The 27,206-nt window shown below is 36.3% G+C and overlaps 1 protein-coding gene across 1 annotated transcript in view; it reads right to left on the reverse strand.

The window, feature by feature from the left end:
* Window positions 1–27,206, reverse strand: part of TBL1XR1 (transducin (beta)-like 1 X-linked receptor 1) — a 177,312-nt gene that overhangs the window by 67,081 nt on the left and 83,025 nt on the right. Inside the window, exon 2 of the mRNA XM_012640204.1 lies at window positions 10,064–10,138. The gene's annotated coding sequence lies outside the window, so the exon portion shown is untranslated. The remainder of the gene's footprint in view (window positions 1–10,063; window positions 10,139–27,206) is intronic.

Consider the following 27,206-nt stretch of genomic DNA (forward strand, 5'->3'; position numbering starts at 1 on the left):
ACAGATAGCAGTGAATCCTATATATGTTTTTTCCATGATAAAGTTTAATTTATAAATTAGGCACAATACTCTCACACTTTGGGGTCACTATTAAATAAAATAAGGGTTACTTAAACACAAGCACTGCGATACTAGAGTCAATCTCATTACTGAGATTCCTGTTCCAGGTGAAACAGATGGCTCACAATTTCATCTCACTACTCAGAACAGCACTAAATTTAAAGATTTATGAATTGTTTATTTCTGTGATTTTCCATTTAATAGTTTCAGACTTTGGTTGACCACAGGTAACTGAAACCACAAAAAGCAAAACCATGGGTAAGGGGAGGAACTACTATATTTATTTTTATGATAACTGCTATTTATTCCATCCTATCTGCAACTTGGGGAAGGGAGTTTTATTTAAGGAATATATCAAAAGGCATTACAAAACAAAATACATTTCTCAAGTGATTTAGAAGACTGAAGGAAAAACAAAGTATGCTTCAATTCAAGTACAATTTTCAACAAGAAAATTTATTCAAAAGATCATATAATCAAAAGCTTTGTTGCAATTTATTTGGTTTCTGAAATTATAACCAAAATATGCAATCCCTCCTTCAAGTGAAAATAACAAAAAGCTTAAGTAAATTAGCAAATAATGAACTCTCTAGGTATTTTTTAATGGATATAATCATTTTTAAATGGACATTGCAACAATGTTTTTCCTAAATTGTTCCTCAAGCAAAATAAAGAGCAACAACTGATCTATATGAGAATCTAGGATTCTATCCTAATCCCAACTCCCCACAGTTCCTATCTTCTCCATATGAGAACAGAAGTACAGATACATTCTCAAGAGAGGATGGAACTGTGGACAACACTTGGTTTGGGATCCACACTCTACAATTTGCTGTCTAGGTAAACAGGAATAATGATTTTCTCATCAATAAAACAGATACCATACACACTAGAAAAAATTTTTTTTTCTTTGGGGCCACGGTTTTTAATTACAGAAATAGAATAAACACTTCAAAAACAAAATGATCCTTTCTAACAAATGAAAAATTTGTTATTTTTTATTGTTGTCTGTGTGCAAGTTATATGCAACTTGAAAAATACGTGAAGAGACTTGAGTTACGTATACTTCACAAGGCCCTGGGCTCAAACCTAGTGTGAGTTAAATACAATTCACATGGTAGTTAATGTGTTAAATACCTACTCTCTATCATAAGGCACATACAGTTAACCCTTGAAGAATGTTGGGGTGGATGGCGCATTGACCCCAACGCAGTCAAAAGTCCTCCTATAAGTTTTGGCTCTTCAAAAACTTAACTACTAAAAAAAAAAATAAAGTAAAATAAAATCTTTACTAATAACCTACTGATAACCAGAAGTCTTACTGATAACAGTCAATTAACACATATTTTGCATGTTATATGTAATATACACTACATTCTTACAATAAAGTAAGCTGGAGAAAAGAAAATGTTAAGAAAACTGTAAGGAAGAGAAAACATATTTACTATTTGTTAAGTGGAAGTGGATCATAAAAGTCTTCATCTTTGTCATCTTCACATTGAGTAGGCTGAGGAGGAAGAGGAAGAGGAGGGGCTGGTCTTGCTGTCTCAAGGGTGGCAGAGGAGGAAGAAGTGGAGGAGGTGGAAGGAGAGGCAGGCACATCTGATGTAACTTTTACTGAAAGAAGTTCAAGTATTAAGTGGACCTGCACAGTTCAAACCTGTGTTGTTCAAGGGTCAACTGCACTGACCCATTTTTGGTTTGATTTTTATTCACGCTTTCATTTATTAAAAAAATTTAAACTAATCGAAATGCCTTTTGATGTCCCTCTCTTACATATCTAAAATATTTCTATGTAACCTCTTCTAAATTCATAAATCCTTATGCTCTAAATCACTTTCTAAAAAATATCAGATTGTATGTAGTAAGCTCAAATGATCCCATTAAACATTTGACAGGAAATGAATATCTAATATATATAGGATAAAGTGAAATAAGAACTGAAGCATTCCAACCTATTTTTAAAAGATCATCCTTATAGTAGACAGCAAATCACAGGAAAGGAGAGAAAGTAAGAATAGTGAAGGATCTCTGTGCTTATGAACCAGGGATAAAATCAAAAGATATAACTGAAATTAACTGGCTTAAGAAAAAGGACAGAACTTGAAGAAGCAAACAAGCAGTATACAACTAGAAATTCCTGTCTTTAACATACTTTAGTATGTTAATTTCTCCCAAGCAAAAATTAAAAATTTAATAACAAAAAAGCATTCCACATTGGAAGGATGGATAGATGATAAAGGAAGGAAGGAAGAACGAGAAAAAAATTAAGAGCTTCCACATGGCTTCAATACACCCATGAAATAAGCAATGGCCTTCAATTTAAAATTTTATGACTATATTGCTAAGATTAGACCATGCGGCCCAACTCTAAATGGTCAGAACCTAATGTGATGAAATTTAATATAGTATGGACAATTTGAGAAGCTGGAAAAACTTAAAAATAAGCCAGATAATATTTAATGATAGGACACCTTTTGTTTTAACATTATTCCATTAAACATACATTCTGCTACTGTGGGTGTATGTCCTTGCTCTCACACCACTCTGTGTTCCTTGGGATAACCAGAGGTATATTTTATTCTTGGTTGAATAGCGTCTACGCTAAGAACTTGTAGAACACACACCAAAATTATTTCAAGCATAACAAATGAGTTTTTAAATACCAACAGTAACTCACTGTAACAAGTTCTACTATTACAATTAATACATTTTGAGCATCCCTAATCCAAAAATCCAAAACCAAATCTTTTTGAGCACTGACATAATGCTGTAAGTAGAAAATTCTACACCTGACCTCATGTGATAGGTCACAGTCAAAACATAGCCAAAACTTTTGTTTCATGTACAAAATTATTAAAAATATTATATAAAATTATTAAGCTATATATATATATATAAAGGTATATATGAAATTTAAATGAATTTTGTGCTTAGACTTGGGTCCCATCCCCAAGATATCTCATTATGCAAATATTCCAAAATTTGAAAAAATCCAAAATCTGAAACACTTCTGGTCCCAAGCATTTCAGTTAAGGGATATTCGACTTGTAAAAGAATTAAATCCATGTAAGAATCCAAACTTTCTTTGCCTTTCAAAAGATACCACAATCTTCCAAGTTCCATTTTAGACTCAGTTAATTCAGCCTCAGATCATGTAAAAGTCATATAATGACAAAGATACAGGGATCAGCTAAATATAATTCCAATTTGCATGTGATCTTTTTTCAGTAGTTGTAAAGAGAAAAAAACCTGAAGACTAAGAGTTTTTCAATGTAACTCTCTTATTGATAATTTGGAAATCAGTTCTTCAGAGGCATAAATTCTCAAATAAAAGAGGATGAAAACCTCACACAATGCTGTCTATGTGACAATATTGTTCACTCTTCACATTTAATAAAACCACTTCAAAATCACAGGATAGTGAAAGATAAAAAATGACAATGAACTTTTCTGCCGTGAACAGAACAGATTAATTTATAGGTGTTACACTTATGAAGTAGACAGTAAAAGGGAACAGATCCCTGGCTCCTCAATGTGCACCACATTTGTTGGTAGCTAGCTACCTGTTGGTAGCGTCATAACTCTTCAGCGGCTTTATCCTCAGTCTCCCAAGTCATAACTTTTATCCTTTTAAGATAATTATGTTCTGAGAGGAGATGTTGTTAACAAAACACAACAATGCAGTTCATGACTCAAAGAGAGGTGATTTACTAATTTACACTGAGAAATGTAATTGCCAGCAGAATGGAATGTTCACTGATGCAGCAGAGAGGCTGGCAGTGCCCAGTCCACATGCCTTCACCACTCAACTTTCCTGAGCAGCTGGGTGGCACCCTACTGCAAAGTGCCCTGGAGCCTTCTCCCGCCACAGGCCAGGTCAGGGAGGAGACACCTTGCAGCTGATGCCCTGCCCTCCCCAAAGCGTAACCCCACTAATAAGGAATAGAATCTCGTAGACAAATTGCCCCAGCTTCTTTGCCCCTTGGATGGAACTCAGAGGCATGTTCTATACTGCCCCCAAGAGGTCATCTCATGATTTAAGCCCAAATTCCCACAATAACAGTCTTTCTAGCACCCTGTATTGGCCTCCTTATCTTTTCCCTTCCTCTCATCCCCACTCTGCCACAGGAACTTTCTAGATTCACCTTTCAAATACAATGGTTACAATCAAGAGTCTGATTCCATGGGAATCAAACCTAAGACAACTCTTCAGTCCGGTTCTATTTTTAGTAGGAAAATCTTGTTAAACCAAATTAATTTGTAGCTGTTGTGAGATGACTACAGAATCAAAACAAGAGGAAATAGAAGGGCTCAAGGGCCTGACCATTAAGGCTGATAGACTTTTCTTGAAAATAAGAATCTATCTTTGAAAAGTTCAAAGGAAAAGACATGCAAATACTTCCAAAATATATGAAAAAAGGCGAATTAGAACTATACTGAGATATTATTTCTCACCTGTCAGATTAAGACAGATAAATAAATATGAATTCCTCACTATACACTGTGAGTGGAGAACCAGACAGCCTCACACATCGCTGGAAGGAATGTAAGATGGCAGAATGCCTTACGGAAGGGAATTTGGCAAACTAACTCAAAATTATATGCACATTTAATGGTCTTACCTAAAACTCCCACTCTTGATACAGCTATGGTATCCACGCTAATGGAGTATAAGGCAGGTATAAAAAAAAATGGGGACTATCTCAATATGCTGCTATAAGATGATCTCCAGAATATTAAGTATATGCATGTATTTGCTTATATTTTTAAATATAGCAAGATAAACCAAAAACAGTTTTAAAAAAAAATCTGGTTATCTACAAGGGGAAGCAGAAGGTAAGAATGTACTCCACTTTGAAGTGGTATAAATGTTTTCTATAATTATAAAACAAAATTAAATAAAAATTTTAAATCCTAAATACTAAAAATATAATTAAAGACATCTGCCCAAGCCTATATCAAGTTGGGGGGTGGGGGGGGCAGGGAATCACACATGGGGATTTACTTTAAAACATAACACCTGTAATGTTGGCACTTTGGAAGGCCAAGCTTGTGGGGAATCACTTGAGCCCAGGAGTTTGAGACCAGCCTGGGCAACACAGCAAGATCCCATCATCTCTACAAAAAACTTTTAAAAACAGCCAGTATGATGGCACACTCCTGTAGTCCTAGCTACTTAGGAGGCCAAGGTGGGAGGATTGCTTGTGCCCAGGAGTCTGAAGCTACAGTGAGCTATGAATGCATCACTGTACTCCAGGCTGGGCAACAGAGCAAGATCCCATCTCTAATCTAAAAATTTTTTTAAATATATACAAAATTTAAAAAACAATACTTTAGCTGTGAATCCCGATGGAGATGGGCAAAAAAAGAAAAATAAAAACAAAGCAAAATACTTACCAGTAATCATATTGGTAGTACTGGCTTAACTATATTTATAAATATTAAAATATATATGATTTTGTATTATATTTTATATATTTACACGTTTATTTTATATTTCATTGCTATTCTATATTTTATATTTAAATAACACATTGAAATTATTTACTATCATGTTTATAAAGACTATATACAGTATATATGACATAAATATACAGATGTTACTTTTCACCAAAAGGAATCAGGAGTTCTTAGAGACAACTGATTTGAGGACCATGGAATTACATGCAAGAGATAAACTTAAGAACATCCTTGTTATGTCAGAAAGCAAGGTAGCTATCAGAGAATATTGGAGTCATGTCAAAAAGACTTGGAGATCAACTTGAAAAGGCTCTTTTAGCCAAGACAACCTGACATCAATAAGAATAAAAATTACAATGCAATAAAACATATTAAATACTTAAATTCATAAGCTCAAAATAACTCTTTAAAAAAATCCTCACTGGTTACCTTTCCAGGATTCTATGAAACAACTCAATAGTTTGAAAAGTGATAAATTAAAAATAATGAATCAAGCATTTAGCATGTCTTTCCTGTGCAAACTGTATCAAAGAGTAACCAAATATCCGAAGAGGGAAGTTTCTCTTTATAGAAATATTACAGTATCTAAAAGCTTGATATAATTAGGACATCAACGTTTTTGTATGCCCTAATGGAAATAATGGATCCAGCCAAGATAATCAGTGGTCACCTACCATCACAAACAAACATTATTGTGTCTCTTCATGAAGTATCCCTTATTCAAAATGCTTAGATTTCAGATTTTTTTCAGATTTTGAAATATTTACAATATACTGGTTCAGCATCCCCAATCCGAAAATCTGATATCCAAAATGTTACAATGAGCATTTTCTTCCAGTGTCATGTCAGTGATCAAAAAGTTTCAGATTTTGCAGCATTTTGGATTTCAGATTTTGAGATACTTGACCTTTACTTAGCACCACCTATGAAATATTCCACCACCTCAACCTCCCAAACTAATGGGGAAAAAACCTGAATTAGATTAAATCTTTGGATCTAACTGCTGATTTTCAGAAAATACAAGGAAAACATAAACATTATACTACAGGAATGCAGTTAATAAAACACAAAATGTAGAAAACTTTCTAGGACAAGGGAAAAATAAAATAAATAGGTAGAAGCATAAATTATACATAGCAACCAAACATAATGCATGGATTCGGTTGTGATTCAGTAAAAAACATATTTATGAGCAGTTCAGGAAAACTTAAAACTAAATGGAGAACTAAATTAAGAAGTTATTATCAACACCACACACCCATTAGGATGGCCACTATCACACAAACAGAATAAAAAAAAATATTGTCCAGGATATGGAGAAACTGGGACACTGGAGCACTGTTGGTGGGAACTTAAAATGGTGCAGGTGCTACAGAAAACACGTATAAAAGTTCCTTTAAAAAATAAAACTAGAATTCCCATACAATCCAGCAATCCCACCTCTGGGATTCCAACAGAAGTGCAATCAGGATCTCGAAGAGATACTTGCACACCCACGTTCGAAGTAGCACTATTAACAACAGCCAAAAGGTGGAAGCAACCCCAATGTCCATCAATGGATGAATAAATAAAGAACATGTGGTATGTGCATAAAATGAAATATTACTCAGCCTCTTTTTTTTTTTTGGAGACAGGATCTCGCTCTGTCGACCACACTAGAGTGCAGTGGCATCCTCACAGCTCACTGCAACCTCAAACAATCCTCCTGCTTTCAGCCTCCCAAGTAGCTGGGCCTACAGGTGCACGCCACCACACCTGGCTAATTGTTCTGTCTCTCTTTCTTTTTTTTTTTGTAGAGATGGGGTCTCGCTCTTGCTCAGGCTGGTCTCAAACTCCTGACCTCAAACAATCCTCCCACCTCAGCCTCCCAAAGTGCTAGGATTATAGGTGTGAGCAACTAACCGTACCTGACCATTATTCAGCCTTTAAAAAGAAGAAAATAATGTCACAGGCTACAACATGGATAAACCTTCAGGACATTATGTTAAATGAAAGAAGTCGATCAAAAAAGACAAATACTATATGATGCCACTTAATATGAGGTATCTAAAGTAGTCAAACTCATAGAAAGAGGAAGTAAAAGAGTTCTTGCCAGGGGCTCACAGAAATAGAAAACTGCTCCATGGGTACAGAGTTTTGATTCTGAACAATAAAAAAAGAGAGGGGAGGAGAGGAGACGAGAAGAATGTTTGAAGTGATGGATATCCCAATTGGCCTGATATGATCATTACACACTATATACAGGTATCAAAGTATCACTTGTACCTCTAAAATTTACACGACTATCACACATCAATTAAAAAATAAATAAAAGGAAAAAAGAACGATGTTGAGGGTGGGTATGGGGCTGGTAGAAGTAACTATACATTCCCACAAAGCCTTCCTTTAAGCCATTTTCAGGGAAAAAAAATATGAGGTACTACATAACACAGGTTTAACTCAGAATACTATGGCATTTCTGAGGTTCGTGAGGAAACCATCATTTGGAACCAATACTTATAAATTTACCAATACATTGTACAAATGTGTATTTATAAATGGCTTCAGAGCCCTCAGCTAGAATGTAAACAAGTTTGTTGTAATCTTTGCTGCCTTCACCTCTAACACTAACATACACGCGAACACACTCTTAAATTTCTGTGTTCATGACATAAAAATGATTTCAGGGATTTTCAACAAAATTGGTACAGTGTTTGAGATGATCTAATTTAAAGTGTTTGAGTTGTTATAAGAAGAAAACATAGTGTATGTGAGGGGCACATTGAAAAATTCACTTGAGGGCAGGCACTTAGAAAAGATAGGTAGCTGCACAGCATGCACATCTTAGAAACTCAACAGGCCCGTGCAGCTGATTATCAGGGGAGATGTGCCATAAACAGGGTTCAAATGTGAACTTCAAACAAAAAGCCAACAGCAGATACTCCAAATGCCAAAGCTGATTTACCATGGAGCTGCTTCCCACATGAGAAACTCTATAGTGCTCCCGGGGAAACAGCAGATTCAATGATGGTGAATGAGTTGCCCAAGCAACTTAAATAGCCCAGCCAGGTGTTTCATAAATTAATGAAAAACCATGTCATCCTTTGTGCTAGGTAAGGCTGGGGGAAAAAAAATTCTTATTTTCTGCATCATATTCTATCAACTGCTGAGAAGGAGGGAGGGAGGGGAGAGAGAGAAAGAGAGAGAGAGAGGGAGAGAGAAAGAGAGGGAGGGAGAGAGAGGGGAAGAGGGGGGGGAGAGAGAGAGAGAGAGAGAGAACAGAAAGGAGGGGGAGGAGGAGAGGAAAGGGAGGAGGAAGGGGAAGAAGCAGAGAAAGAAGGGGAAGAGGGAAAGGAAGAGGTCAATTTTTCCCTCCAATAAAAATTCAGAAGATAGTTTAGACAAAGGAAATCCTCCTCTTATCAACCTACTGACAAGTCCATCTTTAATATGAATCATTTCCTGGGAAATATTTTTACAAATATCTTACCCACTTATTCTGGTTCTTATTAACTTTCAATAGTTTTTATTTCAGACTGATAACATCTATCATTTCTCACCAAATTCTATAAACCTTAATCAGTTTCTACAGCTCCCTGATTTAACATTTAAAACTAAAATTTGATTAAGTAAAAATAATTAAAAATTTTAGTAATGTACTATGAAAACATTTTCAAATGAAACATATTAAGTAATTAATTCTAAAAATGTCAGAAATCACTCTACTGCTATTTTTGATCCCAAAAATACATAACAATACTATTTAAGTAAAAAATTACTCTTTGTAAGAAAGAATCATTCTGAATTCTAGTTGACAGCAATGAGATCACTTAGCCTATGGCTAGAATAAACCTTAGAAATTGAGTCCAATTCCATCACCAAATTTTTACAAGAGTAATTGCCAAAAGTCATCAATGATTCCCGGCATATTCAGGAAATAAAGCAAATCCCAGCTCGTAGAGTCCAGTCATCTTTCTGCTATGTCACATGGTTAACATTTATATTCCACAGTGAAAGTCTTCTTAAAAAAGTCTCTTTAAATACATAAAAATGGCTCGCCTTAAAATTATTCATTAACTACAAACAGGTAGAATTTTAGCCATTTAACTGCCCATTAACTACAAATATTACGATAAATGCAATACACAAAAACCATCTATTTTAGTAAAATAAATGAACAAAAACAGAAGAGCTATTGTTGTCATTGTTGAGTTTTTTTAAAACAAGAAAATTCTATTCACAAAATATAGTTCATTTGACAAAACACAAGACCACTCATCCCTATGTAACAATATTTTTCCTCCTGATGACCACAGCTAAGAGGTTTTAAAAACTACAGAAAATAAAAACCTTCAAAGTAGGTTTTTTACTAAATATTCAAAAATTATTTTAAGTACTTTAAACAACATATAGTTTTTAAAACATTTACTTTGGTTGGGAACACGTGTTTTGTCGAATTGTGAGAAACTTTCAAAATTCTCAAAATACTACAAAAAACAGGAAAATAATAAACAGCAGTTAAAACAAAACTTCTGACATTGGGAGTTGGAGGGAGTCTTACCATTGGCAGTGCATTGACGTGGGGATGTGCAACTGAAGATCCGGTATCGCCAATCACAAGCTGCTGTTTCTGATGCTGAGAAAAAGGAAAGGAAAAGTATTCAATATGCCCTAAAACAAATTCAGTTTAAAAGATTTTCCATATCAAATTCTACATGTTTGAAATATTCTTTAAGGTCTCCACCAATGAATATCCTTCTCCCACCAAGCAACTGCTATCATAAACAACAGCAGCAACTTTTGAGTGCTTACTTAGTATGTGTCAGGTCTTTAAAGCATTCCTAAGAAAGTTTTAACACAGTGAACATAATGAGATTCAAAGAGATGAATCTGCACACAGGGTGCTCCAACACCATTGAACTTGACTCATGAAAATATTACTGCATTAGAGTCCAATACAGAATGTTCAAAATCCATAATCGGCGGCCACAAAGAATGCTGTGAACTTGCATTCTATCTATTCTGTTTTATAATAAAGACAAACATATCACTGGTTTTGAAACAAATATAATCAAAACTTGTTAAACCTCAATCTCCTTAGGGTTTACATTTTATAGTGTTTACCCAATCTTCTCAATCGATAAATCACAACACAGTACATTTCATGAACCCTTTGTGTAAATGTGAAAACTATGTTTCATACACCAAGTCAGGGGAGATTCTTAGGTGAAACTCTGACCAGTGTAGGTTCCAGGATGTGCTCGAGTGGAGTACAACTTTCTATAAAAGTAGCAAGGACAAAAATCAAGTTAATGCCACGGAAAGGAGTGTTTACTACAACATATGGGAGGTTTAGCTCCCACCAAAGAGGTAAATTAAGTAAGTAAACACTAAAAAGATAACTAAGCAAATACACTGAATAATTGTAGCAATACTTCAATCCCTGGGAGTTTGCTCCCCTCTTTGTTTTATCTTTAGTTGATTGGAATATTCATTTGCCCTGATTGCTGACTCCATAGCCATAAATAACTTTAGTGTTACTATGTAACTTTCAAGTAGTTAAATCATAAAGAGATCTGGAAATTAAAATAATATTTATTAAGCACACCACACACTAATTGAAATTATATAGATGGTTACACCAACTCATGATATCCCACCAACTACTGGTGTTTCAAGACATGACGTGGGAGTGAGCCCGAAGGTTTCTGCCATGAGACACGTGAGCTAGTTGGTAGGTCCTTCCTATCACCTACCCGATCAGTGAAATGTTCTTAGACATCGCAACTCGGTCCAAACAAAAACTAGATACCTCTAGGCTCTATTTACCTCAGAGTCATTTGTTATGAACATCAATTATTTTAATGTAAAATTTTCATGAATTTTTCAGCTAAAGTCATACAGGGCTGGCTGCTTGTTATCCAAAAATCAACTGAGCACCTTTATCAAAGAGAAGTTTTGACATACAAGCATTCAATTTATTTATAAATAATTAACATATGCTACTAAATTATGTTTATTTTAAAACAAAGAACAAGTAAAAGAAAAATAATTTATTTTATTTATTTACAATGCTACAATATTTTGTTTATAACATTCTAGATTCTTAATGTCTTCTTAATCATAATATTTTTACACCATCTAATATCTTAACGCACAAATTACTCTTAAAGCTCGTCAGTACCAATAGTGAATGTGTGTCTGTATTTCAAACACCTTTCTTGATAATCTCTAATTTTTTTCAGACAACATCTTCTAAAGTGATTAGATCATAGCAAGTGGAGAGTTCATTCCAGTTTTGTACGTATTGGCTCTGCCATTTTCTTGTTTTTTATTCTTATGTCTATAAGCAGTTTCTATGCAAGAATCTTTAAGTCATTCGACAATTTTTGTGAAGTTTGGTTAAAACCAGATAATAAAATTCATAAATCTATATAATCAAACACAAATAAACAAGTGCTATGGTTTAAATGTGTCCCCAAATTTCACGTGCTAGAAACTTAATCACCAAATTCATATGTTGACAGTACTTGAAGGCGGAGCCTTTGGGAGAGAATTTAAATTACATAAGGTCACCAGCTCTATGACAGGACTGGTGGCTTTATAAGAAGAGAAAAGACCTGCGCTCACTCTTGCCCTCTCACCATGTGATGCCTCCTATCATGTTATGACACAGTAAGGTGGCCCTCACCACATGCAGCCTCTTGACCTTGAACTCCCCAGCTTCCAGACCATAAGAAATAAATGTCTTTTCTTTATAAATTACCCAGTCTGTGGTTTTCTATTACAGCAACAGAACGTGGACTAAGACAAGTAAACTTAAGCTGAAATATATGGCAATTACAGGAAATGAGAAGAATGCATTAAGTGCCACCGGTGCTTTGTGGACTCCCCACTCTTTCCTCCAAACAGCATTACGTACCATATGTTATACATGACTCTCTGACCATTATAACCAAATGAGGATACAAATTTGAACCCATGTATTAAATATTAGAAAAATTTAATTTTTTAATCTAAAATGAACATAAAAATAGACTCATAGGGCACCAAACCCCAACAGATACTCGTTTTCACCCATGTGTACACATACAACACACACAAACTCACACACGCCTACCTCTGGAGAATACTAAATTAGATCATTCGAGTTTTCCTCCTCTCCCTGGTTCTTTTTTCCTTACTCTTCTGTGATGAGTCTTCCTCTCATCACCCTCACAGATACATTAAATCTCAGTTTTCACTAATTATTTTTTCTCTACCTTTGTCTTCATTCATTCATTCATTTAACTTTTCCTATTAGAGCATAGTTCCTTAAGGGGAAAGATCACAATAGTGATTTAATAAGTACCTAAATAGTTAATACACATGTGATTCTAGGATTTGAAGGATGAGTAAATACATGAAAAATGGTATGCCAACAGATATGGCCACTTGCACATACAATTCAATCTGTAAAACTGAGGAATTTCTAGAAACATAGGCAGGGCCATTATTTTGGTTTCTATAACATCTTAGACATTTTCCTAGTCAATTTTGTTTACCTATGTCCTAGTCATTGTACATTTATAAAGCATACCACATAATTAAAATGAATATATGAATCTTAAGAGATATAACTACACTCTTTACATGGAAGTTACAAAAATTTAAGATGCATTTAAGATGATTTGACAATGTATATTAAAACTATTTGTATTAAAATAATTCAAATTGTCCAAAATACAAGATCATGTGTATCCTATACATCGACCTTTGCATTCTCACTTATTCAAGATCCTCTGCTCTCACTGTAGCAGATCACTGTGTCTCCCTGTTCTCCGTACTCTTTGGCTACCATGACATTGCTCATTCCTCAGAAATGTCCTTCTAACTATGGTTCTGCCCACAAATCTAGCCCATCCCTTCCTTCAAAGTTCAGCCCAGATCAGCCTCTTCTCTTGATTATCTACCCCACTATCCAAAGACAGAAATATGACCCTCCCTTAATGCATCCCCTATTCCACCCTGTGTAGTGCCTTATTCTTTTATCATCCCTCCCCTATCAGACTTCCAGAGACCAGGGACAAATGTGATCATCTTGCTGTCCCCCACTAAGAATAGTGCCTTGAATATATATAGTACTTAAGATGTATTGTTGATAAAAATGTTATATTATCTATATGCACAGGAATGGATATATGCATATCTGAAAACAAAACACAGTAGAGACTGAATTATAGCACAAATAAATCCCATTGATAAGGAAGAACTTTACAGTGAACTGTTACTTTGAAAATGCTTAGGAGAGCCTGGTTATACCAACAATTTTAGTGCCATTTCTAGGAGGTGGCCAATAAAGAACAATAAATTGTTCTTCTGCCATTAGCCAAAAACAAGAGCACGTATCAATCGCATTATAAAATTAGCATATGAACTATCGACTACGTTATGTACTACATAAACTAAATCCATTTGCTCTACTTCTTGTAATAAAATAAATATTTGTTTATGGACTTTCTTTTTGTCTCTAAACAGAACGCGTTGCCTCTAAAATCTATATATGAGAACATTTTATCTCAAATAAATGAAGTATTAATTTTAGAATAGATTTACAGCATAGAAGACAGTGCTGGCTCAGCAGATGTCTTCTAAGATCTGCTACCTACACATAATTAGGTTTTTTTTTTTAAAAAATGCAAAAATCCTACAAAACAGTAAAACAATATATTTTAACTGATCTTCAAAAATACTACCCTGGACTAGGCATGGTGACTCACGCCTGTAATCCTAGCACTTTGGGAGGCTTGGGTGGGAGGATCACTTGAATCCAGGAGTTCAAAACCAGCCTGGGCAACACAGCAATACCTCCTCTCTACAAAAAATAAGAAAAATTAGCGGGTGTGGTGGCACACACCTGTAGTCATATCGCCTTGAGAGGCTGAGGCAAGAAAATCGCTTGAGCCCAGGAGTTTTAGGCAACAGTGAGCTATGATGATGCAACCGCACTCTAGCCCAGGCAACAAAGCAAGACTGTCTCAAAACAAACAAACAAAAAAACCACCCAGAAATAAATTTATTTATTTAAATGTATAGAGCGCTTTGAAAAGGCCCATTATTGGCCCTTTTCCCTAGGAAAAAGTATAAACACAATAAAAATTTACTTATTACTCAAGGTAGCAACATAATCTAATCTAGAACCTAGTGGTCAGTAACAAATTCAAGAAAGTATATTTGGTATCCTTAAGAAACAGAAGTTTAAAATGAATTTTTTTAATGTGACGCATTTGGGAAAATCATCCCACAATGTAAGAGAAAAATATAAGAATCCTACCAGAATTGTTGCTGTTCAGAAAGACTTTAATTAAATGAACTTCTGGGAAAAAGTCACAGATAAGGTTCAAATTAAATTGCTTAGCATGTGATTAAAAATAAATAGTACTACCTCTGAACAGAACAATTAAAAATACATATTATTTGTAAGTCAAAGAGTTTCAACTGAACCTTCTCAATCCATTTTACAAAAAAGAATTTGTTAGTTGCTTTCTTCAACCTGACGATACCCATTGTGTGTGTGTGTGTGTGTGTGTGTGTGTGTGTGTGTGTATGTGTATGTATGTATGTATGTATGTATATCACACATCTCTCTCTCTCAAAGCCTCTAACACTACGGTCCCCAACCCCCGGGCCTCACATCACCACATAAGCTCGATCTCCTGTCAGATCATAGGAGCACAAACCCTGCTATAAACTGTGCAATCAGGGGATCTAGGTTGCTCACTCCTAACGAGAATCTAATGCCTGATGATCTGAGGTGGAGCTGAGGCGGTGATGTTAGCACCGGGGAGCAGCTGCAAATACAGATTATCATTAGCAGAGTGGTTTGGTTACACAATAAATGTAATGTGCTTGAATCATCTCAAAAACATCCCCTCCCATGTCCCCCACCCCAGTCTGTGGAAAAACTGTCTTCCATGAAATCAGTCCCTGGTGCCAAAAACGTTGGGGACCGCTGCTTTAACACATTACATCCCCCATTTCCCTCACCCCATCTTCATTTTCCACAGAATTACATACACACAGATAATACTCTAGACAGCCAGAAAGTAAAGCAGGTAGAAAGGGGAAGGATACCTTCAGAGATACCTTAAGGAAAGTGATCCTGAGATCAGACTCACGGTCAGACCAAACACACCTTTGCCATCACTGTATTTTCACTTCCCATTGTTATTTAAGGAACTTGGGGAAAATGGATTAAAAAGTTGTATATTATAATTTGACTAGCTTAAAAAAAATTCAAAATTACATATTATGACCTAAATTTTCTAAAAATAAGCTAGTCTCAAGACCACATACTCACATAAAGAACAATTCAAACATGCATTGGTGTCTAATTACTACCTCAGTTGACTTGGTTTCATTGGTAGCATGTGGTTGAATTTTACATTAAATTTATACCAAAAATGAACGATTTTATAAGAATAAAACAAAAAAACTGTCAAGTATTTCAAAAGTTGTCAGTTACAGAGCAAGTAATGCAATTACAGACAATAACACAACTTCTCTTACACTAGGCCATAAAGTTTTAAAATTAAAAGTTTGAACAGTTTCAAGTAGTATTATAAATCGAATTTTTATTTAGACACTAACATCTAACCACGAAAAGCTTCCAGTTCACTAACTTTCAATGATAGAGAATGTGAACACTGGAAAAAGCTTAAACTCAAACTTTAGTTGATACTAAAAAACACTGACATGAAAATATATGGACAAACATGACTGTCAGTTATTTTTTTTTTAAAAAATGTGAGAACACCACTGGTGTGTAAACATAACTAATTTCTTTTTTCACAAAAAAAAAAAGTTACTGAATTAATGGTGCGACTTAGACAGATCTGACATTGTTTTCTCGTTAACACAAAGTTGATAGCTGCTGAACACCCTGGCATTATTTTTGTTAAAGTAGCACGGGTGAAGGACACAGCAGAAGGGTGGCAGAGGGCAGGGGGGACGCACAAGGATCTACGAAATAATGGGATGGAACAAAACAAACTTCGTTGCCCAAGACCTCACAGGCGGATACACTGGCACTTAAGTTAGGAGAGAAAACTGACATAATTCCTAGATCTTACTGGATTTCTCTTTCTACCAGTTGAATATTTGATTCAAGAGACCAAGAATTTGAATAGCTAATTGGCTACACTACAAAAATCATTCAGCTGAATCGTATGTTTCCAGTAGAAATGAGAAATGAGAACAGGTCTTTGATTAACTCTGTCCTACAGAAGTACCTTTCCAGATTCGAACCTAACAAAGACACAGTGGGGCCCTCACTTAGATTTAATTGGTCTAGGGTAAGACCTACACATCACTTGCATTTAAATGCTCTCCCAGGTGACTTCAATGAGAGTTGAAAACCAGTAGTCTATGTGAAAGAAAGGGCAAGATGGGAAATTTTATCAGTCAGATTCTAATTATTAATCTTTTGGGGGAAGGCGAGGAGCACTTCTTTCAAGTATCAGATTGTAAAGTAAGGGGCGCTCGGAACTAGAGGGGAAAGCATATTGTATCAAGAATTAAACATTTTATTAATCTGATTTTGAGGTTAGTGATGAGAAACAAAAGATAAACTCAATCCATTTCCCCAAATGTGAATTAGAAAAGGAAGGACAATAATAATAAAGACACCATAAACAGAGAAAGACCAAGGAAGACTACAAAACAGAGGAGTTACCCAAAAAAGTGCATAAAAGGAGACAAAGGAGGAGCAATGCCGATATTTACATTTACATAAAGAGACACATAAACACCAAATGAGCCTCACTTATGTGTGATACAATTTTAAGTAGTAGGTAGAAGTTACAGAAAGGTATTTTTTTTCTTCTCAATATAATGGAAAACCACCACACAAATCAATGGCAATGTTCAAACAAAAGCTGGATATATGACTCCCCAAGGAAGTTATACAGTGGGCACCTAGGCACATGATATGAGGTTGGTTGTACGTGTGCCCTGTCCCCTTTTAACTCAACATTCAAGCGTGCTACCAGGACCAGCACTAGCCTCTGTGATGCCTTTGTTCAAATTAGACTCTAGCAGGACACATTAGAAAAGGGAAGTCACACAGTATAGGGTAAGAGCCTTAAACTGTGGAGCCACACATCTTTGGTTTGACCACCTGGCTCTGATGTTCAGCAGCTAGAGGATCTAACACAAGTTACTCAACCACTCAGTGCCTTGATATTTTTTCATCCGTAAATTAAGTTAGGAGAGTTAAATAACTTAACATTTATAGAGCGTTAAACAGTGCCTGGCATAGGATTCAGATGTAATTATTTACTAAATAATATAAATAAATTTTAAAAAGCTCCTTCCTCTGGAGAAGTCACAGTCCCATACCAGGGAAACAACTTGGCCAACAGAGCATGGCCTGGCTTTCAGTGCTCACTTGTCCTTAGTTATGTACTTCTGTGAAAGACACAAACTGCCCATTCATATTCTGCTGTCCTGGGTGCTACTAAGACTACAGAGTCCAGCTTTATTATGTCTTTTGTAAGTTAATATAATCAAAAAATTTCATTGTTGATAAATCTTTTAAATTACAACAGATTTGGAATGTCCCCAAAACACAGCAGTCATCCTGACTAATGTAACCTCACAGAGTGACAACGAACACCCTCTTACTGAAGCAGAGTCCCTCAAACACATCAAAACTTTAATTTTTACATTGTAATAGAACAGGCCTCTTAATTTTTTAAAAAAATGAATATGTCAGCAAATAATTACTAAAACGAAAATTATTCTGAAGTGTTTTGCACACAAAGAAAAAAATATTTAAATTAGGTGTTAGGTCCAGACTTTTGAAATGCTGCATTTCTATTTATCTACTACTTAAGAATTCAGAGTATCACTCTTTTGTCTTTCCTAAAACTATTTCCTTACAAATTTTCACACGGAAAAAAGCTTAAAAATGGGTTGCTCTGACTTTGTATCTTAAAAGTTGACATAATCTAGACAATATCAGCAAATGCTTTGCCTTCAGTAAATTTAAACAAATTGTTCATTTAACTGCCATGTTCTGATCAAACTAGTTGTCAGAAATACTCTTTTAAAAAATCAGGTTTAGGGGACAAGCCTGGTGGCACATACCTGTAATCCTAACACTCCAGGAGGGAGGTGGGAGGCTCACTTGAGGTCAGGAATTCAAGACCAGCTGGAGAAAGAGCAAGACCCCATCTCTACTAAAAGTAGAAAATATTAGCCAGGCATGGTGGTGCATGCCTGTAGTTCCAGCTACTGGGGAGGCTGAGGCAGGAGGATCACTCAAGCCTGGGAGTTTGAGGTTGCAGTGAGCTATGACGACATCACTCCACTGTACTCTAGCCCAGGTGACAAAATAAGACTCTGTCTCAATTACAAAAAAGGGAAAAATAAGGTTTGTATATGATTTTTTTTTAAATGACATATTTTTAATTCTAAAGAATGCCAAACTCTCATCTGATGTTCGTTTGCCAAATTGCCTTCAGTTTACTTTTTCGTCAAATTTAAAATGACATAACTACACCATCAAACACAAGCTGTGTTATCTGCCTGATCCATTCAGGATACAATCAGGGTCACACACACACAAAGGTATCCAAGGGTCATGAAAGAAAGGAGACTATCTTTTTTTAAGTTCCTCTATCTATTAATATCTATCTACTTCAATATAAAAAACTACTCCTTTCCCTGCCCACCACCCAAATTATAATAATAAAGCACGGACTGAGACTACATGAACACTACAATTACTCCACCTTACTTTCAACCACTGACATGTAGTGGTCTAGGGGATGGCAAACTACACCCAGAAATTAAGTATTTTGGTTTTCCAGGCCATTTAGTTTCTGTCACAATTACTCAACTCTGCTATTATAGAGCAAAGCAGCCACAGACAATACATAAATGAATGGACATTACTGTTTCAAATAAAACTTTATTGACAAAGAAAAGCAAAACTAAAAAGGGAACAGAGCAGATATAGCCCACAGATCATATGGTTTGTTGACCCTGAAGCAATTCCCAGAATCACCCAAAATTCTACAGATCCAGGATGGACCATAAAGCTTGTAGGTTAAATGAGGCAAAAAAAAATATTTTTTTAATCAATGAATAAATCAAGTAAAAAATTATTATTCAAACATTGCACACTAAAAATATATAACCATCCTATGAAGAGGAAATTTTCTAAGGCATTCCAACATAGCATCTTATGTGGCACTATATATAACAAAGCTAAGAGTATTAAAACGTTGGTATTCCTCTGTCATCTTCAGAAACCTAGAAGACAGTGGGGGTAGAATGGAAAGAACAAGGGCTTTCTGTTCTTTCTGTTTAAAAACTCAGCTCTTTCACGTCATACCCATATAATCATAAGCAAGTCATCAATGTCCTCATCTGTAAAATGAGGCTATTAAATAATATAATCCTATACTCTGTAGAGACAGTATATTAGATAGCTTGATAACAGGCATGACCATAAAAGTTTGGCTTATTGCAAAGAAGATAACTATGATTTAAAATCCTATTGAATCCCTTAAGATGTTTTCACACAGAATTAATACTAATAAATATCAGCTAATTATAACTGTTTATATAGTAGGGTTTTTCTTTTTTTGTTTTGTTTATGGTAGAGATGAGGTCTCACTTTGTTGACCCAGCTGGTCTCAAACTCCTGGCCTCAAGGGATCCTCCCACCTCAGCCTCCCAGAGTGCTAGGAATATAGATATAAGACACCATGCCCACTCCTGCTTATATAGTTTTAAAGGGCACAAAAATGTTAAGAATAGCACAGTATTAAAAGACACCAAAAAATTAGGTCTTAGGCAAAAAAACTATTTGAATTATAACCTTCCATGAGATTAAAAAAATATTAAATGGAAGTATTTTTAAAAACACAAATAATGAAACAGAACAGTGAAGACATAAGAATAAATGAGAATGGTCCCGGCAATGAATCCTCTGGACCAGAGCAAATGGAAGCAAGAAAAAACACTGGCCATCAGTTTTGCCAATACTAGCTAATGTTCACCACATAGTGAGTGAGAACAAAGTAATGAGTGAGAAGAAATGTTATGCCTGTTTTTAAAACTAAGAGAAACTGAGACTATATTTTAGCTTTCTGATATAGTAAGGACATCTGGACACCAAAAATCAACTAAAATGCTATTGTCAAACATGTTTTCTTTTCACCTTTTCTAATAATCCTAAATCATAATCTAATTCACAGGTAAATACAGGAAAGAAACAGTAATTGTGTATTTGTAATTATATTTAAAAAACAAATTCATAAAACCATCTGCAGACAGAATTACATTTAAAACTCAATGTTGTTATCTTTTCCCAATTCCCTAATTGAACATACTAACATCAAAGCAACCAAAGATTCCATCAATAACAAAGGATTTGCACACTGCAAATGAACTCTCTCCATTACCGATGAAGTACTTACTCAAGAAAATACAAACTATGAAGAAACCTAGAGTCTCCAAGACAACAGGAAGAAACGTAATTTGAAGCCTATGTTTATCTCTAAGCCAAGTTAAATCGCAGGTTGTTTGTGTTTTGTGGTTTTTTTGAGACAGGGTCTCACTCTGTTGTCCAGGTTAGAGTACAGCGGCAACATCATAGCTCACTGCAACCTCAAACTCCTGGGCTCAAGCGATCTTCCTGTCTCAGCCTCTCAAGTAGGTGGGACTACAGCTGTGCACCAGCACAACCAGCTAATTTTATTTTTGGTAGAGACAGGGTCTCGCCGTAGGCTAGCCTGGTCTCGAACTCCTGGCCTCAAGTGATCCTTCCACCGTGGCATCCCAAAGTGCCAGGATTACAGGTAGGAGTCACCGTGACCAGCTCTGATTGTGTTTTTTTAAATGACCATAAGATTTACCATGCAATATACAACAAAACCATGGGAAGAAAGAGAGGAAGAAGGAAGAAAAAACAAGTTGTAATTAACCTCTTTACTAGAGATTGTTAATATTAAAAGTTAGCCCTTTACATTAAGTCACTACTAATTTACCAACACTGGAACAAAACTTGCTAATATACATCAGCAAATAAAACAAAGATCTCTGTCCTAACAGAATTTAAATTCTAGCAGAATTAAGAGTATTGTTAGAAGGTAATAAATGCTATGAAAAAAGAAAAAGTCCAACCAGGGCAAAAGGATTCAGAAGTTGAGGGGTGAAAGGCATGCAATATTAAGCAGGATGGCCACAGCCAAAGCCAGTTTGTATTTCAATTACGAGATGGCAAGATTTTCAGGAAGCTGTTGTATGTTCTACTTTCTGCACACAGGCAATCATGTATGAAGATGTGCCTTACCTTGGTGTTGTCAGTTTATTGTCAGAAGCCATATCTAGAACATCCATATTCAAGAAATAGATCACTTATGTTTCAATTACTCTAATTTTGTCTCTGCAATATCTATTCTTGCCTTGTATCTCCCATATATTGTAAAGCTACAATTTCTAGGACAGATACTAGGCATTATAAGTTAACTGGTTTATTTAAATATTTAGCATTATAATATTATAGAGGCCATCATAAAAGTTACCAAATGCTAAAGAGAAGATATGCTAAATCAGAAAAACTCATAATTGTTGCCCAGAGTTTGTTCAAATTATTTTTCATACAGGCATTCTTAACAAAGTTAACGCCAAAGATCTTTAAACTTTTTCCAAGACACATGTACTGAAAACAGAAAAATGTCACTAAAAGAGAATATCTAGTCACCTCAGCCCTACTACAATTTAGACAGCAGACTAAATTTTTAAATATTCAGCAAATCCTTACAGTGTGCCTGGTACTACATACCAACCATCACTACTTTAAAATACCTTACTAGGTAAAAATAACAAAACACAAACGTGGACACAGCCAAAACTTCTTAAAATGCTTAAGAAATTCTGGTCTTGATTTTGTTTTTGTGGGGGTTTTTTTCCCCATTGTGTTCAATATTCTTTAGTAGAAGGAAAATAAAGAGGAGGCAAAGGAGACTAGTTTATGAAAACGTAGGAGGCAAAGGAGACTAGTTTATGAAAACGTACACTAGAACTATAAATAGACTTGGTGAATTTTTTCAATACCCTCAATTATAAATTCCCAGAAATAAATGAGAGTAGCTCTATAACTTGTGCCTACTACCATACCTAAAACACAATTCTGGATTCCAATAAGTATTAAATGAGATAGGAAGGAGAAGTGGTCAGAGCTCAATGGGGAAAGGGAAGGGTATTCTGGGAGGGAGGGAAGTGTGGCAACAAAATCTTACCTCTTCCACCTAAGAAAGGAAATAGCCAGAATACTTCTTCCAGATGAGATCCAGAAGAGGAAAGTATCTTTCCCACAAAGAGGATAAAAATCTGTTGCGTATGATTTTTCACTGACCCCTTAATCTCATGTCAAAGCTAATCAATCGGTTGAAAAGAATTACTCTGACAATTCAGACTCAACCAGAAGAATTCACAAAACCTAAGTAGGCCACACCTGGTATCTGTTTACTGAGTGCAGGACAGGAAAGGATATAGCAGGGTGGTATCAGACCAGACACAGCAGCAGGACATGCAATCCAGGAGCTACTGTCTTCACACCTCTCCCTACTACCATCACCATCACCATGTCACTGTTTGGTAGGCAAGGGGGCACGAACACACGGATGGTACAGAGCTATCCTGGCTTAGAAACCTCAAGTTCCACTGAGGAACCAGTATCATCTTATAAGAGTCTCAGGGACACAGCTTCCAGGGAACCCAACCCATCAAAAGAAATGCTCAGTTACAAGTGTTAGAGTAGGAGACTAAGAGAGAGCTGAGACCTGTTGCAAGGGATTGAAGAGTGGGTGCAGGCACCAAAGTAAAAAACCCTCAGGCAGACGCTAACTACAGGGGCTGATATTCACAGGCAAGAACCAGCACCAACCGGCTTGTCAACTATCTCTGCCACCTTCCATGAACTTTGTCTAATTATAATATCATTTACGTTGTGGTTTTATAATTTCTCGGCCCTTGAAATCACCATGACAGCTCCGAAAAAACCATTTAAAGTATGAAAATGGGAGGGAACCCAATTCTAGGAATTACTACGCAAATTCTTAGTAAAAGCCAACCCCTTAACCATGAATAGTCCTCCCCTCAATTAGTAAGGATTCAAAAGACCAAAAATCACTTCCTCCCAATGCAGCTGCTCTCTTTGAAGCATGCCTGCTCTCTCTCCTGAGAACGTACTTTTGCTTTTAATAAAAGCTGTCGCTTGCCTGGCTTTTGTGGTGCAGCCTGAAATTCTTTTCTCCCGATGATCACCAAGAACCTGGAAAAACCTCCACTCTGAAGCTGGTAGTGTAAAAACGCACCACAACTTCCCACCATGTATTCACTCCCACTCCAGATGCAGTTCACACATCAGGGATCACTATGACATGCCCTATGTAGGCTGGTAATATCGCTGACAGTCCACCTTTTAGGTTTCAAATGAATCAGAGCTAAACGTTAAACGAAGGTCATTTGTCCATAGGAGAAGAAAGGGTTTAGTGAACCCTTTCCTCACAAGGCACCTAGCTCCTCATCCCAAGTCTGCTTCTAGGGTGCCAGTGCTCTCAGGCCTACAACTTAAGCTTCTATGGGACTGACTCACTTTCTATAAGCAATGATGGGGTTTTACTGGGTTGACCTCTGAGTGCTTTGAAGCTTTTTAAAAAATGAGAACCAGGCTCACAGAAAACCAGGCCCTCAAAAGAAAGAAGAAATTATCTCCTGCCTTTTGAGAAATAAGGCAACACAGATATAAAACAAAACCAACAAACTAAAAATATCTCATAAATAGCACAGAAAACCTGTTTTGATGGTAAGACATTAAAAAAAGTTAAAGAAAAGCCATCTAGTTCAATCCCCTTTGTTTTATGCATAAAGAGATTGAGGCCCAAAGAGGTTATATCTTCTTACCAGAGGTGACAAAATGAATACTAAACTTCGCATTGTTTGTGCACCCAGTATCATTTATATCTCAGACAATTTTGTACAGTAGTTATTATTGTCCCTGTTTCAAAAACAAGTTAACTGAGGCTGAAAGAATTTCCTAGACCAGGATCACAGAGCCGAAAAGGAGGCAGAGTAAGTGGACATCAGATACTAGATCTTAAATTCTTAACCATTCTCCTCTAGGTCTCCCGAGTCTCTTTTCAAAGGCTGTGTTACCCAAAATATGTTTCCTTATTCCAACATGACAGCCAAAAAATTTTTAATGATCCTATCAAAATACCAATGACTTTTCTTCACAGAAATAGAAAAAATAACCCTAAAATTCATATGGAACCTCAAAAGATCACAGTCAAAGCCATTCTGAGCAAAAAGCACAAAGATGGCAGTATCACACTACCTGACCTCAAAGTATACTACCAAAGCTATAATAATGAAAACAATGTAGTACTGGCATAAAAACAAATAGACCATATGAACAGAACAGAGAGCCCAAAAATAATCCACACATTTATAGCCAACTAATTTTTCCTAAGATTTCTGTCACCAACTGTGTTGTGGTCCTCTTACATTGGGAAAAAGTAAGCCCTCATGGTGGGGAGGTTAATCCTACCCCTGCCGGTCTGAGGCAGCCCCCCAACTCACCCAGGCCTTGACAAACCCAAACAGGAACCGTAAGGACAACAGATTTCACCTGGCCACACAGCCCAAACGGAAACACAGACAGGCTGAGCAGAGGGCAAGCTGACTAGAAAGAAGCCCAGCTCTGGCACATAACACAAGACACATTCCTCCCACCAGACACCACGCACAAACAACACACATACACACAATACTTGTACAGAATCACTCACCCACAGGTGGGCACACACATGTACACAAGCAGCCCCTGAGGCTACTGGGTTGTGCCCCCTGCAAGGAAGCCCCTCCAGGAACAGAGCACCCATGGACACACAAGCAGTCCAGACCTCCAGGTCACAGGGCCCACAAGTTTCAGGAAGACTCGCATACACACCCCCAAGACAGGCGTGAGGTAGCAAACCATCCCATGGTGCATCCTGGTGGCTCCCGACAAGATGTCTTCATTATGGTCAGCCTTCCTCCACTCCAAAGATGCCAGGAACATTCCCTCAAACCACTTGCAAGGACAGACCAGAGCCCAACGCCAATGCATGGCCATAGAGGGCTCCCGCTCCCCAATGCCTCAGGGAAATGGTCCCTAGGGAACCTCAGTGGGTCACTGTGACAGCAAGCACCAGACCCCAGCCAACTAATTTTTGACAAAAGTGCCAAGAACACACAATAGAGAAAAGATAGTCTCTTCAATAAATGGTGTTGGGAAAACTGGATATTCATATGCAGAAGAATGAAATGAGACCCTTATCTCTCGCCATATACAAAAATTAACTCAAAACAGATTAGTGACTGAAATGTAAAAACCAAGACTATTAAACTTCTAGAAGAAAACATAGGGGAAACGCTTTATGACACTGGTCTGGGCAAGGATTTGTTAGATAAGACCTCAAAAGCACAAGAAACAAGAACAGTCAAATTGGGATTAAATCAAATTGAAAATCTTCTGCACAGCAAAGGAAACAACAGAGTAAAAAAACCTACAGAACAGGAGAAAATATTTCCAAATTATACATCTAACCAAGGGTTAATATTTAAAATGTATAAGGAACACAAACTTAATTAGCAAAAAAAAATCAAAAAATACAATTCAAAAATGAACAAAAATCCTCAAAAGACATCCAAATGGCCAACAAGTATATAAAAGAATGCTCAACATCACTAATCATCAGGGAAATGCAAGTCAAAACCACAGTGAGCTATCATCTCATCCCAGTTAAAATGGACATTATCAAAAAGACAAAAGACAACAAGTACTGACAAGGACGCAGAGAAAAAGGAAGGAATGCTTATGCACTATTGGTGGGAATGTAAATTAGTATGGGCATTATGGAAAACAGTGTGAGATTTTCTCAAATAATTAAAAAGAGAACTACCATATAACTCAGCAATCCCACTACTGGGTATATGTCTAAAGAAAGTGAAATCAGTTATGTCAAAGAGATGTCTGCACTTCCGCGTTTACTGCAGCATTATTTACAATAACCAAGGTATCAACCCTCGTGTCCACCAGCAGATGAACAGATAAAGAACATGCAGTATTATACACAACGGAATACCATTCGGCCATAAAAAAGAACAAAATCCTTCCATTTTTGACAACATAGAAGAGCCTGGAGGACATTATGTTAAGTGAAATAAGCCAGGCACAGAAAAACAAATACCACATGATCACATTCATATGTGGAATCTTAAAAAGCTGATCATATAGAAGTTGAGATAGAATGGTGGTTACCAGAGGCTGGGACCAGTAAGGGGGTAGGAATGTTGGTCAAAACATACCCAATCACGATGCAACAGGAAGAATAAATTTCAAGAGATCTACTGCACAGCAAGGTGACTCTAGTTAATAATGATATCTCGTATTCTTGAAAGATGTAAAGAGAATGGATGTTACCTGTTATTTCCACAAAATGATAGCTATGTGAGGTAATGCATTTGATAATTAGCTAGATTTAACCATTCTACAAAGTATATGTACTTTAGAACATCATTGCTGCATATGATAAAAACATAGTATATATCTGTAAAAGTTTAAAAATTTTTGTTTTTTGAGCCAGGGTCTCGTTTTGTTGCCC

The sequence above is a fragment of the Propithecus coquereli genome, unplaced genomic scaffold (genome assembly GCF_000956105.1).
Source record: "Propithecus coquereli isolate 6110/MARCELLA unplaced genomic scaffold, Pcoq_1.0 Scaffold15, whole genome shotgun sequence".
In the NCBI taxonomy this organism is placed as follows: Eukaryota; Metazoa; Chordata; class Mammalia; order Primates; family Indriidae; genus Propithecus; species Propithecus coquereli.